Raw genomic sequence first — 12,834 nt, forward strand, 5'->3', positions numbered from 1 at the left:
CTCTGAGACAGAATCAGCAAAAGACTTCACAGACAATTAAGTGTCATGTCTGAAATACTAAATTATGCCACTGGAGTAATTCCCTCACCCTCAGCTGTCTCTCCTTGCTAACTATTTTCTCTATGGAGCCAGGATTCTCTGATAGACTCTGTCTTAAGGAATCTGGGCCTCCCCAGAGGCAGGGCCCAGTCCCACCCAAGGCAGCCCACCTGCTTCTCCCTCCAGAGCAAGAGGTCACCTTCAGAACATCTTTGAGCAGGAATTAACCACCTGAAGAAATGAAAAGGACTCATCTATTCAGCACATGTAAAAAGATTATAGTCCCTTCTTCACATGCCTAATTTAATCACAATTTAGTGCACATTTTCAGAGTAAATGGACAAACACTCATCTTCTATTTTGTGTATATGTATGTACAGATATCCTGGAAGAGATACAGAACTCACACTTGCAGAATATTAAGCACAGCCCACTAGTTTCTGTTTAAAGGAAACTAACCTTTCATTAGCACTTCATAATTAATAACCTAAACTTATTTTTTTAAAGATTTTATTTATTTATTCATGACAGACGGCGGGGGGGCGCAGAGATACAGGCAGAGGAAGAAGCAGGCTCCATGCAGGGAGCCCGATGCGGGACTCGATCCCAGGTCTCCAGGATCACACCCTGGGCCGAAGGCAGGCGCCAAACCGCTGAGCCACCCAGGGATCCCCTAGAACCTAAACTTAAATCAGACCTGGGTTTCAATCTCATGCTCCACCATGGAGGCCCTAGTATCCTCAGGACCGTTCTTATTCCCAGCCTCAGCTGCTCTGACCACAAAATGGACCTGACAATTAGATCTGCCTCAGGGGGTGATGGTAAGGAGTCAATTATTTAACGTACAGGAAACATCTAGAGACATGCCTGGCACCTGGTAAATACCCGAAATTTTTACTATTTATATAATCAGTATTTCTAAAATGTTGCCGGAATTCAGGTGCTACCTACTGGGGCATCCCAAAGGAAAGGAAGGCACTACTAGGTAGGACTTTGAACGGTACCATAACTGTGCTTCCACTTCATCACTTGCCGCTTCCTTCTACTGCTTTTTTAGTAGCATGCTGGAAAATCAACCACAGTACACTAACACCCACACCCCAGCAGCTCTCTAAATCAGTTGTTCTTAAATGAGTCAGCATACACCCAAGCCATTCATCGGATGTCCACAGGCCGCAGGTTCCCAAACAAACTGCTAACATGTGCTGGGCCGTATGCCACAGAGGCCAGGGGGCGTGGGGACACGGGTCCACACCTCCCCAGCTCCGGGTTCAGGGTTCTTCAGGTGCAGACACGGAGCCTCCATCCGCAAAAAGGCAAGAGTGGCTTAGGAACCTTTCGCCGGGGCGGCCGGGAGGAAGCACCTGCTGCCCACGTTCTGCCTCCAGGTCCCACCAACATTCAGCACCACTAACTTCACGCGATTGGCTGAGCTATATATAAAAAGTCTCAAAAAAAAAAAAAGTCTCTCTCTACTCCTCTGTCTATTTTTCTCCTTCAGTAACTAAACCTAACACTTGTGAAAATGTTTCATTTTGTTTTCCTTGAATAAAACTGAGCTCACTCTTGTTTTCCATGCACAAAGGTTACAGTAACAGGAGCACCTTATCTCCAGTTCCTTAGGAGGAGTCTGGGAAGCTCAGGAAGCAGGGGTGAAGCAAGACTATGCAGCCAAGAGTGATGAAATCAGGTTTCAGAATGAGTTCAGAAAATGTGACTTAAACTAACAAGGCACTTTTGGGATGTTAACGATCTCTGTTGAGGTTTTCCAAAAAAAAATGATTCTACACACTGAGGACAGAAAGACACTGCTTACCTACATTTAGAAAGACAGAGAGCGAGAGATCCTAGTTGATCATGCTTAAAATGAGCCATCAGTGTAAGTAACGTGCTTGCCAAAACGCGGCAGGCACCGTCCCAGCACTACCACCGCAGCACCGGGTTCCCCGCTTAAGGACCAGACAAACTAGATCTGTCTCTTCTTCCTCACTTCCCGTTCAGCCTACTACTCGCTGAGTTCCGCACCACCTCCGCCCCAACCTCTCAAATGGTGACTGCCAAGTCACCAGTGACCACAAATTGGCAAATCAGTGGACTTGTTTCCAGTCTTAAAACCCTCCCCCTTTCGGTATTTGACATGGCTGACCACGCCTCTCTTCCTCTGGCTTCTCTGAGGCTGTTCCATCCTTCCTCCTGACACCCTGGCCACCTGTTAGCCCCCTCCTTTCTGTCCTTCAGTGCTACCTGTAACTGAAGCCTTGGTCCTTGACCCTGTTCTCTACACATACCACCTAGTGACCTCAGCTATTCCCACAACCTCAGGAGGATAAGAAACCTCCCATCTAGCAGTCCAGGCCAGACCCTGAGCACTTGATATATCCCCGCACCCTGGAGAGCCAACCAGGCTCTTCCTACTTCTCCAGGCTTGGTTCTCCTTTTCTTCCTGTCCCTGTACCCTTATCTTAACAAAGAGCACCACCATCCACCCAGTGGCCCAAATCAGAATCCTCAAGATTTTCAGATTCTCCCAATCTCTTACCTACCATATTGAATCAATAATAAAAATCCTGTTCCTTAACTTGTTCTCTATTTACCTCTTCCTCCCCTCCCTTTTGATTTATATGAGAGAGGAGGCTTCTTTTATCAGGCTTCTCTTACGGACTTATCCCCTCAGGCCTAGAAAGATCATCTCTTAGGTTGCCAGCCTCCAACTACATCATTCAAAGTCTCTTCTCCTGAAAATAGCTCTATTTTCTATATAGTACTTTAGAAAAAAAAAAAAGTGATTAAAATTTTTTTAAAGAATGTAGGACTAATGCAGATAGGGAAAGAATAAGGAATAATTTCTATTCCTTGATCTTAAGGCATCTAGTAGGAACTATCTAATATTAAGAACTTCTCAATAAAAGAATGACCATTATTTATTCATTCTTTCTTTCCACAAATATACACTGACCCTTCATTTTGTGGTAGGTGTTCTTCTGAATGCAAGATGGTCGAGCTGGGATAGGGTGGATGATAGATGATGAAGAACTCAGTAAATGAGGTAATATCATAGTAGTAAGAGTTATGCAGAGTGTAACAAGAGTGACAAGAAGCTACTTTACACTGGAAAGTCAGGCAAGGTCTCTCTAAGGGAATGCTATGTAAACTGAGACCCGAATAGTGAGAAGGAGGCAGCCACGGGAGGACCAGGAGAAAGAGCACTGCATGCCAAGGAAACTGTATCAAGGTCTTGGGCATAAATAGCAGGGCCAGTTGGAGAAAGAAAGAGAAGGCAGCTATAGTTGGAACTTTGTGAGCAAAGGGCACAACTGGGTCACATATCAGATATCCATAAACAGGGGAGTTTTTATTATTACCACTTAAAAGCTAAGGAAATGGAAGTTAAGAAAAATTTACTTCATGCAGTGAGAAAGGAAGACCAGATTTTTCTTTGTGGTATCTCTGATTCCAAAACATGTTGCTTTCACAGAGGGGACAATTCAAATAAACCCAAGATGTGTGACATTCTGGAAAATTTTCACATCAGTCTAGCCCCAAAGTCTGCCCCAATTTCAACCCTTTATCACAGTGATAATTCATTTCCCCTGATCTTTTTATAAACAAGGGAGGCTTTTATGACACCTCATATCAACGAAGTCACTGAAATGTGTGAAACTTGGGATGCCCCGGGGTTACAAAAATAAGTCTAGTGTTTGTACGTTTTAAAAAACATATTTGTGTTTTCTGAGTAAAAAAAGTAATATGTGAATGTTTAAATTAAAGCAAATACAGGCGTACATAAGAAAAACAGCCCATGAACCTACTCTTTAAATTGGCTTCTGCCTAGGGTTTATAAATATAGTTTTGTTTTGTTGTATTTATTATTTAAATTCATGTGATTTTAAACATGCTTGAGGGTATTAAGGATAATATAATAACGATACCATTACCCAGGTCAAGGAACATTATCAATACAATGAAGCTTTCTGCATTTCCAACTCCACTGGTACTTCTTCCTTCCCAGCAGAAATAATCAATACTTTTAATTGGATATTTGTTAGTCCACTTGCTCTTTCATTCTTGTGTTCATTTTTTATATACTTTTTCCCAAATGGAAGAAGAGTTGAAGCAAAATAACTGACACATTGGTGAAGGTCAAATGAGGAGTAGTGGAACAGTGTGAAGCCTGTGGGAGTCCCAGGAATAACTGTGTGCCATCTGGAAGGTTCTTTCTCCATGAAGACCAATGGGTATCCACAGAAAAGACAAAATGGTATATTCTGAAACTGTTATACACTGCTCATGAGAATGCAAAGTACAACCAGTTTCTTACAAATGTAAACACACAGCAGGGTATCTGGGTGGTTCAGTCAGTTAAGTGTCTGTCTTCTGCTTAGGACATAATCTCAGGATCCTAGGATTGAGCAGCTCCCTGCTCAGCAAGGAGTCTGCTTCTCCCTCTCCCTCTGCTCCTCCCTTGGCTCATGTACACACTCTCTCTCAAGCTGAAATAAAATCTTTAAAAAAAAATTTAAATACACACCAATCCTATCATCCAACAATCCACTTTTAGGTATCTACTTAGGAAAAATGAAAACTTGTGTTCCCACAAAAGCTGCATGTACATATCTATAACAGCTTTATTCATAAGCTCCCAAAATTGGAAATAACCCAGATTTTTTTTTAAGATTTTATTTATTTAGTCACAAGAGACACAGACAGAGAGAGAGAGTCAGAGACACAGGCAGAAGGAGAAGCAGGCTCCATGCACGGAGTCCAACACGGGACTCGATCCTGGGTCTCCAGGACCACACTCCGAACCGAAGGCAGGCTCTAAATCACTGAGCCACCAGGGATCCCCCTCAGATGTTTTTTATTGTAAATGGATAGACTGTGGTACGTGTATTCAGTGAAATGCCATTTAGCTATAAAAAGCAATGAACTATTCATAATGACATAAATAAATCTTAAATGCATTTTGCTAAGTGAAAGAAGCCAGTATGAAAAGGCTACATATAATTCCATTTGTATAATGCTCTGGAACTACAGGGAAGGGAAACAAATAAGTGGCCACTGGGCACTGATTCACCAGAGGAGGGGACGACCACAAAGGAACAGCACAGGGAACTGGGACGCTAATGGAACAGAATGCAAATGTGGTAAAGGAAATAGAACTCTATGCATTTGGCAAATATCCATTGAACTGTACATCACTGAATAAATTCTACGTTCCATAAACTAAAACCAATCAGTGAGGAGGTGGGAAAGATGCAATGCAGACTGTGAATATTACAAATGATTAAGATAACCACACAGAAGGAGGATGGAGTAAAAAGTAGCTGATGGAAGTAACTTTGGAAAACACTGTTCTGCTAGATACTCTAACACTCGAAACAAAAAGAATTTAAAGATTGTACTCTGATAAATTTGTTCCTTCCAAGGGTATAGACTTGCAATTCTAAAACTACTTGTATATTAGGTGAATAATAATACAAACACATTGCAGATAATGGAAGGAAGATTTCTTGGATAAAAAAGAAGTGTCAAGGCTACATTATGACTAACAGTATTATTTTTTATATGTATACAGATAGAAACAGAAACATATACCTATGTGCATGCATAAGTAAGCGTCCCTACTTATATTTGCTACTCCCATTCATTAAAAGAAACTAGAAACAGTGATACTTGGCCTACCAGCAACCAGACCGCGGGTTCTAAATATCATTCTCCTAGAAAAGGGATGTAGCCCTGGCTGACTCCAGTGCTGGGGCAGAAAAAAAAAAAAAACGTAAATGATACTAAAGCATCTGGGTTGCCAGAAAATAAGGAAATGGTAAAACAAAACCAAGCAAAACAAAAACAAAACAAAACAAAAACAACAACAAAACATATTAAAAGGGCACCGCAGGAGACAACCTGAAATAGCTCCTAATGGCCAAAGTTAGAGCAACAATAGCAAAATAAATGATGATACTATAGGATCATAAGCCAAACAATAAAATAAGTATCCATGAGTCTATACTGAAATACAACTAAATTAGTAAATAAATGGTGGAGACAGACCAACTCTTCTGTAGAAAAGAATTTTAATTAATAAAGAATTCATACATATGGAAGGAATAAGGGAAATTAAGCATCATTAGAACATCACACTAATAACTACCAGAGACAACATTTACTGACAGAAGCTAAAGTAAATCACAAAACTACTGCATGATTGTAGTTTTAACACGAATTAAAACCAATACTGACGACGTTTAAAAGTTTTAAGCTGGGGATCCCTGGGTGGCTCAGCGGTTTGGTGCCTGCCTTCAGCCCAGGGTGTGATCCTGGAGACCTGGGATCCAGTCCCACGTCGGGCTCCCTGCATGGAGCCTGCTTCTCCATCTGCCTGTGTCTCTGCCTCTCTCTCTCTGTGTATCTTTCATGAATAAATAAAATCTTAAAAAAAAAAAAAGAAAGAAAAATAGACAAAAGGTAAAGTCAGATGGTTCCCAGAAAAATAATGAAAATAGCATTAACATGACCACAACAACAAGCTCAGTCACACAATAAAAATGCAAATTAAAACTACTGGAAGGGCAGCCTGGGTGGCTCAGCAGTTTAGCGCTGCCTTCCGCCCAGCGTGATCCTGGAGTCCCGGGATCGAGTCCCACGTCAGGCTCCCTGCATGGAGCCTGCTTCTCCCTCTGCCTATGTCTCTCATGAATAAATTTAAAAATTTATTTAAAAAAAAAGATAAGATGTGCACACCAGAGAGAGAAAATATATCTACATGTATTTTGCTTATTTCAAACTGGAGCCAAAGTAAAACCATTCCCACCAACAGACCATCGGGGTGTCGAAGTGCTAAGGGGGAGAACAAGGGAATGTTGGGGCATCACCTCTGGCTGGTGTTTTGTCTTTTTTTTTATTATCTTATTTTGGATTGAGAAAACGGTAACAACAATGAGGCAGTGTGAGTAGAAAAGGAAACCTTGAAAACTCTGTTTCTTACAGACGTGAGAGTGGCGAGGATGCTTTTTACATGGCACAGAAATCCGTCTCCCAGAAGGCTCACCACAGTCCCAGGAGCCCCCTGCACCCGGGCCTTAGAGCCGCCTTGGGCCTGAGCTGCTGTCTTTGGAGAAGCTCCCCTTCTGAGCTGGACTCAGCAGAAACAATGAGCTCAAATTTATTTATTTACTTTTTTTTTTTTAAAGATATTATTTATTTATTCATGAGAGACACAGAGAGAGAGAGAGAGGCAGAGACACAGGCAGAGGGAGAAGCAGGCTCCCTGCAGGGAGGCCAACCAGGACTTGATCCCGTGACCCCGGGGTCATGCCCTGGGCCCAAGGCAGGCGCTCATCCCCTGGGCCTCCCAGGCGCCCCAATGAGCTCAAATTTAGAAGCGAAACAGGAGTCACGACCTGAGGTGTCCATTCACACATCACCTGCCTCCCAATACTGGGACAATGATCATCTTATTTGAAGTGAGGTCAAACATACCCGCGTGTCTATTTACACGTAGATCCCATGCATGGTTGTCGACTGGCTTGTTGGAAGAGAAGTAGTCCCACCTTCCCATATGGGAATCATGGCTGTTCCGGAAGGACCCCTTACCTTTTAGAGATACAGATTTACACCTAAAATGATAAGAGTCGCTGGGACTCATGCCAAAAGGCGACGAGAGGGAAGATAAAAGAGTGAAATCCATGAAGAGGCGTCGATCCTGGTCGAGGTGAGCGAGCACGCGCCCACGCGTGCCACGTGTCTACTTCCGTCCCCGTTCGAAAGTTTTCGTGATAAAAAAAAAAAGTTTACAAAGAAATACAGATTTTTTCTTTTTTTTAAACATTTTACACAGAGACACAGAGAGAGGCAGAGACACAGGCAGAGGGAGAAGCGGGATCCATGTCAGAGCGTGAGGTGGGACTCGATCCCACGACTCCAGGGTCACGACCTGGGCGGAACGTGGCACCGAGGGATCCCCGAAATACAGATTTTTCTATAATTCGATATACCTGACACCAAAGACCCCTCAGCTGACAGACACTCCAGAGACAACAGTACCTGTGGAGGAGGAAGGGCAGAGGTAGACGAAACCACGGCGCCACGAGAAAGACTCCCCACCCTCACGAACGCAGCAATGCTACTCCCTCGACGTGAGGCCTGGGAGGAAGACGCACCGAGGGAAACAGCGAGGACCTTACCTCTGAAAAGCAGGAGACGACGTTAGGGGGCGGGAGTCGGGAGCCACGGTGGCCTCGCGGGGAGGGTCACGTGACCCCGGCCGCCCGCGCTCAAGATGGCGGCGCGCTGGGCTGCGCCAGGCAGTGCGCGCCCCGCGCTTCCCACTCCGTCACCCACAGCTGGTGCGGAGCCCCGCGGCCGGAGCGGATGCTGCGCGCGCAGCCGTGGGATGACGCGTCGGCCAGGCTAACGTTGTCCCACCACCACCGCCACCACCACGCTGGTCTTGGATAAATGAATACCTGGCGCGCTGTGTTGACTTGGAGGAATGTTCTGGAATTTCTGATGTAGTGTATTGCCCTTAAACTCGCTCCTTTGCTCCGAAAGGATTGCCTCGGGCAGCCCGGGTGGCTCAGCTGTTTAGCGGCGCCTCGGGCCCAGGCGTGATCCTGGAGACCCCGGATCGGGTCCCGTGTTGGGCTCCCTGCATGGAGCCTGCTTCTCCCTCTGCCTGTGTCTGTCTCTCTCTCTCTGATGAATAAATAAATAAAATCTTAAAAAAAAAAAAACTCACTTGTGAAACGATTGCCTCGTGTAACTTATAATGGGTCTTAATAGGTTCATAGGGAAGCAGAAGTTCCGACAGGCCCTGGAGATGCAAAGTGGAAAGCTCAGGTCTCCCTTGTCCCTCTGGTTTCTACCTGGTTTCACTCCCCCAAGACAATGGTTTTCATTATTGTTGGGTTTTAGTTGTTTTGTTTGTTGGTTGGTTTTTTTTTTTTTTTTAATAATTCTAAGCAAGTGCTTGTTATTTTGAGTTATCTCATGGATTGGCCGACTTTAAATAGGAGTTTGGACTCCCTTTTTGGGAGTATAGATAAAGACCTTTACCTACCTTCCTTCCCCCTACTGGTTTTTCCTAGTGATGCTTGTTTTTACTTCTTTAACAGTCATATTCCTGTTTTTGACAATATAGATATTTCTTGATCCATCTTTTTTTTTTTTTTTGACATTTTATTTATTCATGAGAGACACACATAGAGAAGCAGAGACACAGGTAAAGGGAGAAGCAGGCTCCCTATAGGGAGCCTAACATGGGACTCTATCCTGGGTCTCCAGGATCACGCCCTGGGCTGCAGGCGGCGCTAAACCGCTGAGCCACCTGGGCTGCCCTCGATCCATCTTTGACTCGCATTTGTAAAATAAGATCATTTACTTGCCTTGCTTCACATTGCTATCCAACCTGTTACCTACAATTCTGCTTCCTAATGGCTGCAGATTGTAATGTGTACAATGTGTTATATACAAGAAGTGAGTTTTTCAGAGGTTTGTCCACAGATTGGTTCCAATTCATGTTCAAAATATTATAGTTATTGTTGGGCAGCCCAGATGGCTCAGGGTTGAGCATATGCCTTCAGCCCAGGGCGCGACCCAGAGGTTCCAGGATCGAGTCCCTCGTAGGGCTCCCTGCATGGAGCCTGCTTCTCCCTCTGCCTGTGTCTCTGTCTCTCTATCTGTGGCTGTGTCTTTCATGAATAAATGAATGAATGAATGAATGAATGAATGAATAAAATTACAGTTATTGTATTATAGTCAACTATTCATCAACAAATAATGGGGTTGAACCCAAAGAGAGATGTAACTCTGTGTCACTAATTGAGCTGCTTGATGAAACAAGCACAAATTGGTTCTCACTTCTTTCAGCTCTATGGTTACTTCGTTTAATTTTCTTCATATGATTTTTTTTCATATTACATTTTGATTTGTGTTGACAATGAGATGATCTTTCTTTTTACTCTAGTTTCTTAATGTTACTGTTACTAAAAATTGACTTTCTTTCCCGAGCATTCTCTCATAGCCTAGGACTTTCTGTTCATATATGGACTAATTTGTCTCTAGCTTGCTTTACAACTGTGATACTGGATTTTTTTTTCTTGGTATTCTTGATTAAATCCCCAGTTTATTGGATCCCATGGCTACCTTTTCCCCAGATTTCCATTTTGCTTTGCCAGAGTCTGTCTCAAATAATGTTCTTTTTTTTTTAATTTATTTTTTATTGGTGTTCAATTTACTAACATACAGAATAACCCCCAGTGCCCGTCACCCATTCACTCCCACCCCCCGCCCTCCTCCCCTTCTACCACCCCTAGTTCGTTTCCCAGAGTTAGCAGTCTTTACGTTCTGTCTCCCTTTCTGATATTTCCCACACATTTCTTCCCCCTTCCCTTATATTCCCTTTCACTATTATTTATATTCCCCAAATGAATGAGAACATATAATGTTTGTCCTTCTCCGACTGGCTTACTTCACTCAGCATAATACCCTCCAGTTCCATCCACGTTGAAGCAAATGGTGGGTATTTGTCATTTCTAATAGCTGAGTAATGTTGGTGGGAATGTGAACTGGTGCAGCCACTCTGGAAAACTGTGTGGAGGTTCCTTAAACAGTTAAAAATATACCTGCCCTACGACCCAGCAATTGCACTGTTGGGGATTTACCCCAAAGATACAAATGCAATGAAACGCCGGGACACCTGCACCCCGATGTTTATAGCAGCAATGGCCACGATAGCCAAACTGTGGAAGGAGCCTCGGTGTCCAACGAAAGAGGAATGGATAAAGAAGATGTGGTTTATGTATACAATGGAATATTACTCAGCTATTAGAAATGTCAAATAATGTTCTTCAGAAAAGATGTGTAGAAAGTAAATTTTCTGAAATCTGGCATCTTCCAGAATATCACTACTCTGTCTCCACATCGCATTTATTGTTTGACTAGACATACAATTCTATACTTAAAAATTATTTTTCAGAACTTCATGTCTGGTAGTTGGTGAGCAGTCTGGTGCCACTCTGATTCTCATTCCTCTGTAGTGTTTTGTTTTGTTTTTTCTTGAAACCTCTGGAAGATCATGCAACCTGTCTTTTATCTCATGTTTCCTGGAATTTCATGTGTGTCTGCATGTAGAATTCCTAAAATTCAAAATGCTGGCAACTCAGTGGGTTATTTTAATGCAAAGCCATATTATTGATCAGATATAGGCAACTGTCTTATATTGTCCCTCTGATGATGGCTTTCTCTCTTATTTCTTTCTTGACTCTTCTGAAAGTGCTATTAAATTTATGTTGGACTTCCCAGATTGCCCTTCAAGTTTTTTTAACTTTGTTTCATCTTTCCCATCTTCTTCATCATTTTGTTTTATGTTATAAGAGATTTCCTTGAAGTTTTCTTCTGGCATTTCTTTCATTTTATTTTTAATTTTAGCTTTTAAATTTATTAAATTTTATAAGTACAATTTTGTAATCTTTGAAAATTTTACAAATATGGTACCTTCTCGGATTGTTCTGAGGGCACTCATTGAAAATGTATAAAGTTCTTTTCTGGTCCCTGGAGTCAGCTCTTCTGTTTGATCACCTTGGTCTTTATTTGTACTCCTGATTTCCTGAAATAACGGGCACTTCTTTGTGCATTTTCAAATTTACAGTTGAGGGGTCAGGTTGATTACTGTAAGTGGCTGGCATGGGTTCCTCTCTAGACCTCAATATGTTATCTACTCAGCCATCTATTCCCTAGAATTTTCCAATTCCAAGTGCTTTGTGTGGGGCCAGGAGTATCCCCCAACTGCCTTTAATTTAGGTGCATAGTCTGAGAGCCGGCCTAAATGCTCCACCAATTTCACATGTCATCCTCATACCAGCATACCATGCTCTCCTCTCACATGAGATTATTTGAAAGAGTATTCTCCAAATTCAACAAGAGGATAAACCCTCTCACTGCATCCATGATGGATGAAGGCTGATATGTGCTATATGCCCTTCAGAGCTTCCAATTATATTTTTTGATTTTTGATCTACTTCACATTCCTGTTCTTTGTATGTGCTGGGGGTGAACGTCTACCACCTACACTGTGGCCTTTCATGTGTTCTGGGCTGTGTCCACTTAGCTCTTTCTTATCTCATTGCGATTCTATTTACCTCTTATCATCAGAAATATGTCAGATGCTCACATCTGATGTCTTTCACCATGTCTTTTCAACACCTTATCAGTGTGGTCATGAATGTATTCACTCTTGTTCTGAAAGGGCAAGATGGTAAATGTGGAGGTTGGTCAGAACCAAAAGCCCAAATATCTTTCCACTATCTTCCAAATGTACCAATGAAACTGAATTAGGATAATGGTATCAGATAATTCACAAAAGTATGATCTCACATTATGAATTTTCAGTAGAAGAAAGAGCACACACATATAAAACAGAACTCATCCCATTGTCAAGTAGCCTAAACTACTTCTTAACTGCAGGAAGAAGAGAACAATATGATTTTAACTGGCAAGAGTTCAAAATGAAGATTGCTGAAGCTAATAACTCCACAACAACATTCAGAATATAAAAGAGAAACTGAGAGATTTGTATAGCATATGTACCAATACTAAAATGAAGAAGCTCAGCAGAGACTTAGACTTTGATATCTTTAAAACAGGATCTGGAGCGGATTGTCCCAAGAGTCCTATTAAGTAATCTATTAGATTGAGCAAATATAACAGGCAGACAACAGGGTCCAGAAAATCATGAGGCTGCACTTCAGATGGAAGACAAAGTCACAACATAGCAATGTGGTTTAATAATCAACCAGA

General features: G+C 42.4%; 1 long non-coding RNA gene across 11 annotated transcripts in view; it reads right to left on the reverse strand.

Moving 5' to 3' along the window:
* The window catches only part of LOC140642507 (uncharacterized), a 50,240-nt gene extending 41,890 nt beyond the window's left edge, over positions 1-8,350 (reverse strand). For 4 of the 11 annotated variants that reach the window (XR_012038930.1, XR_012038936.1, XR_012038939.1 and 1 more), the window contains exon 1: positions 8,223-8,349. This is a non-coding gene — a long non-coding RNA (uncharacterized lncRNA). The other 7 variants (XR_012038938.1, XR_012038935.1, XR_012038934.1 and 4 more) reach the window with 3 other exon arrangements.
* Between the last annotated feature and the right edge of the window lie 4,484 nt (positions 8,351-12,834).

The sequence above is a fragment of the Canis lupus genome, chromosome 11, assembly GCF_048164855.1.
Source record: "Canis lupus baileyi chromosome 11, mCanLup2.hap1, whole genome shotgun sequence".
NCBI classification, from domain to species: Eukaryota; Metazoa; Chordata; class Mammalia; order Carnivora; family Canidae; genus Canis; species Canis lupus.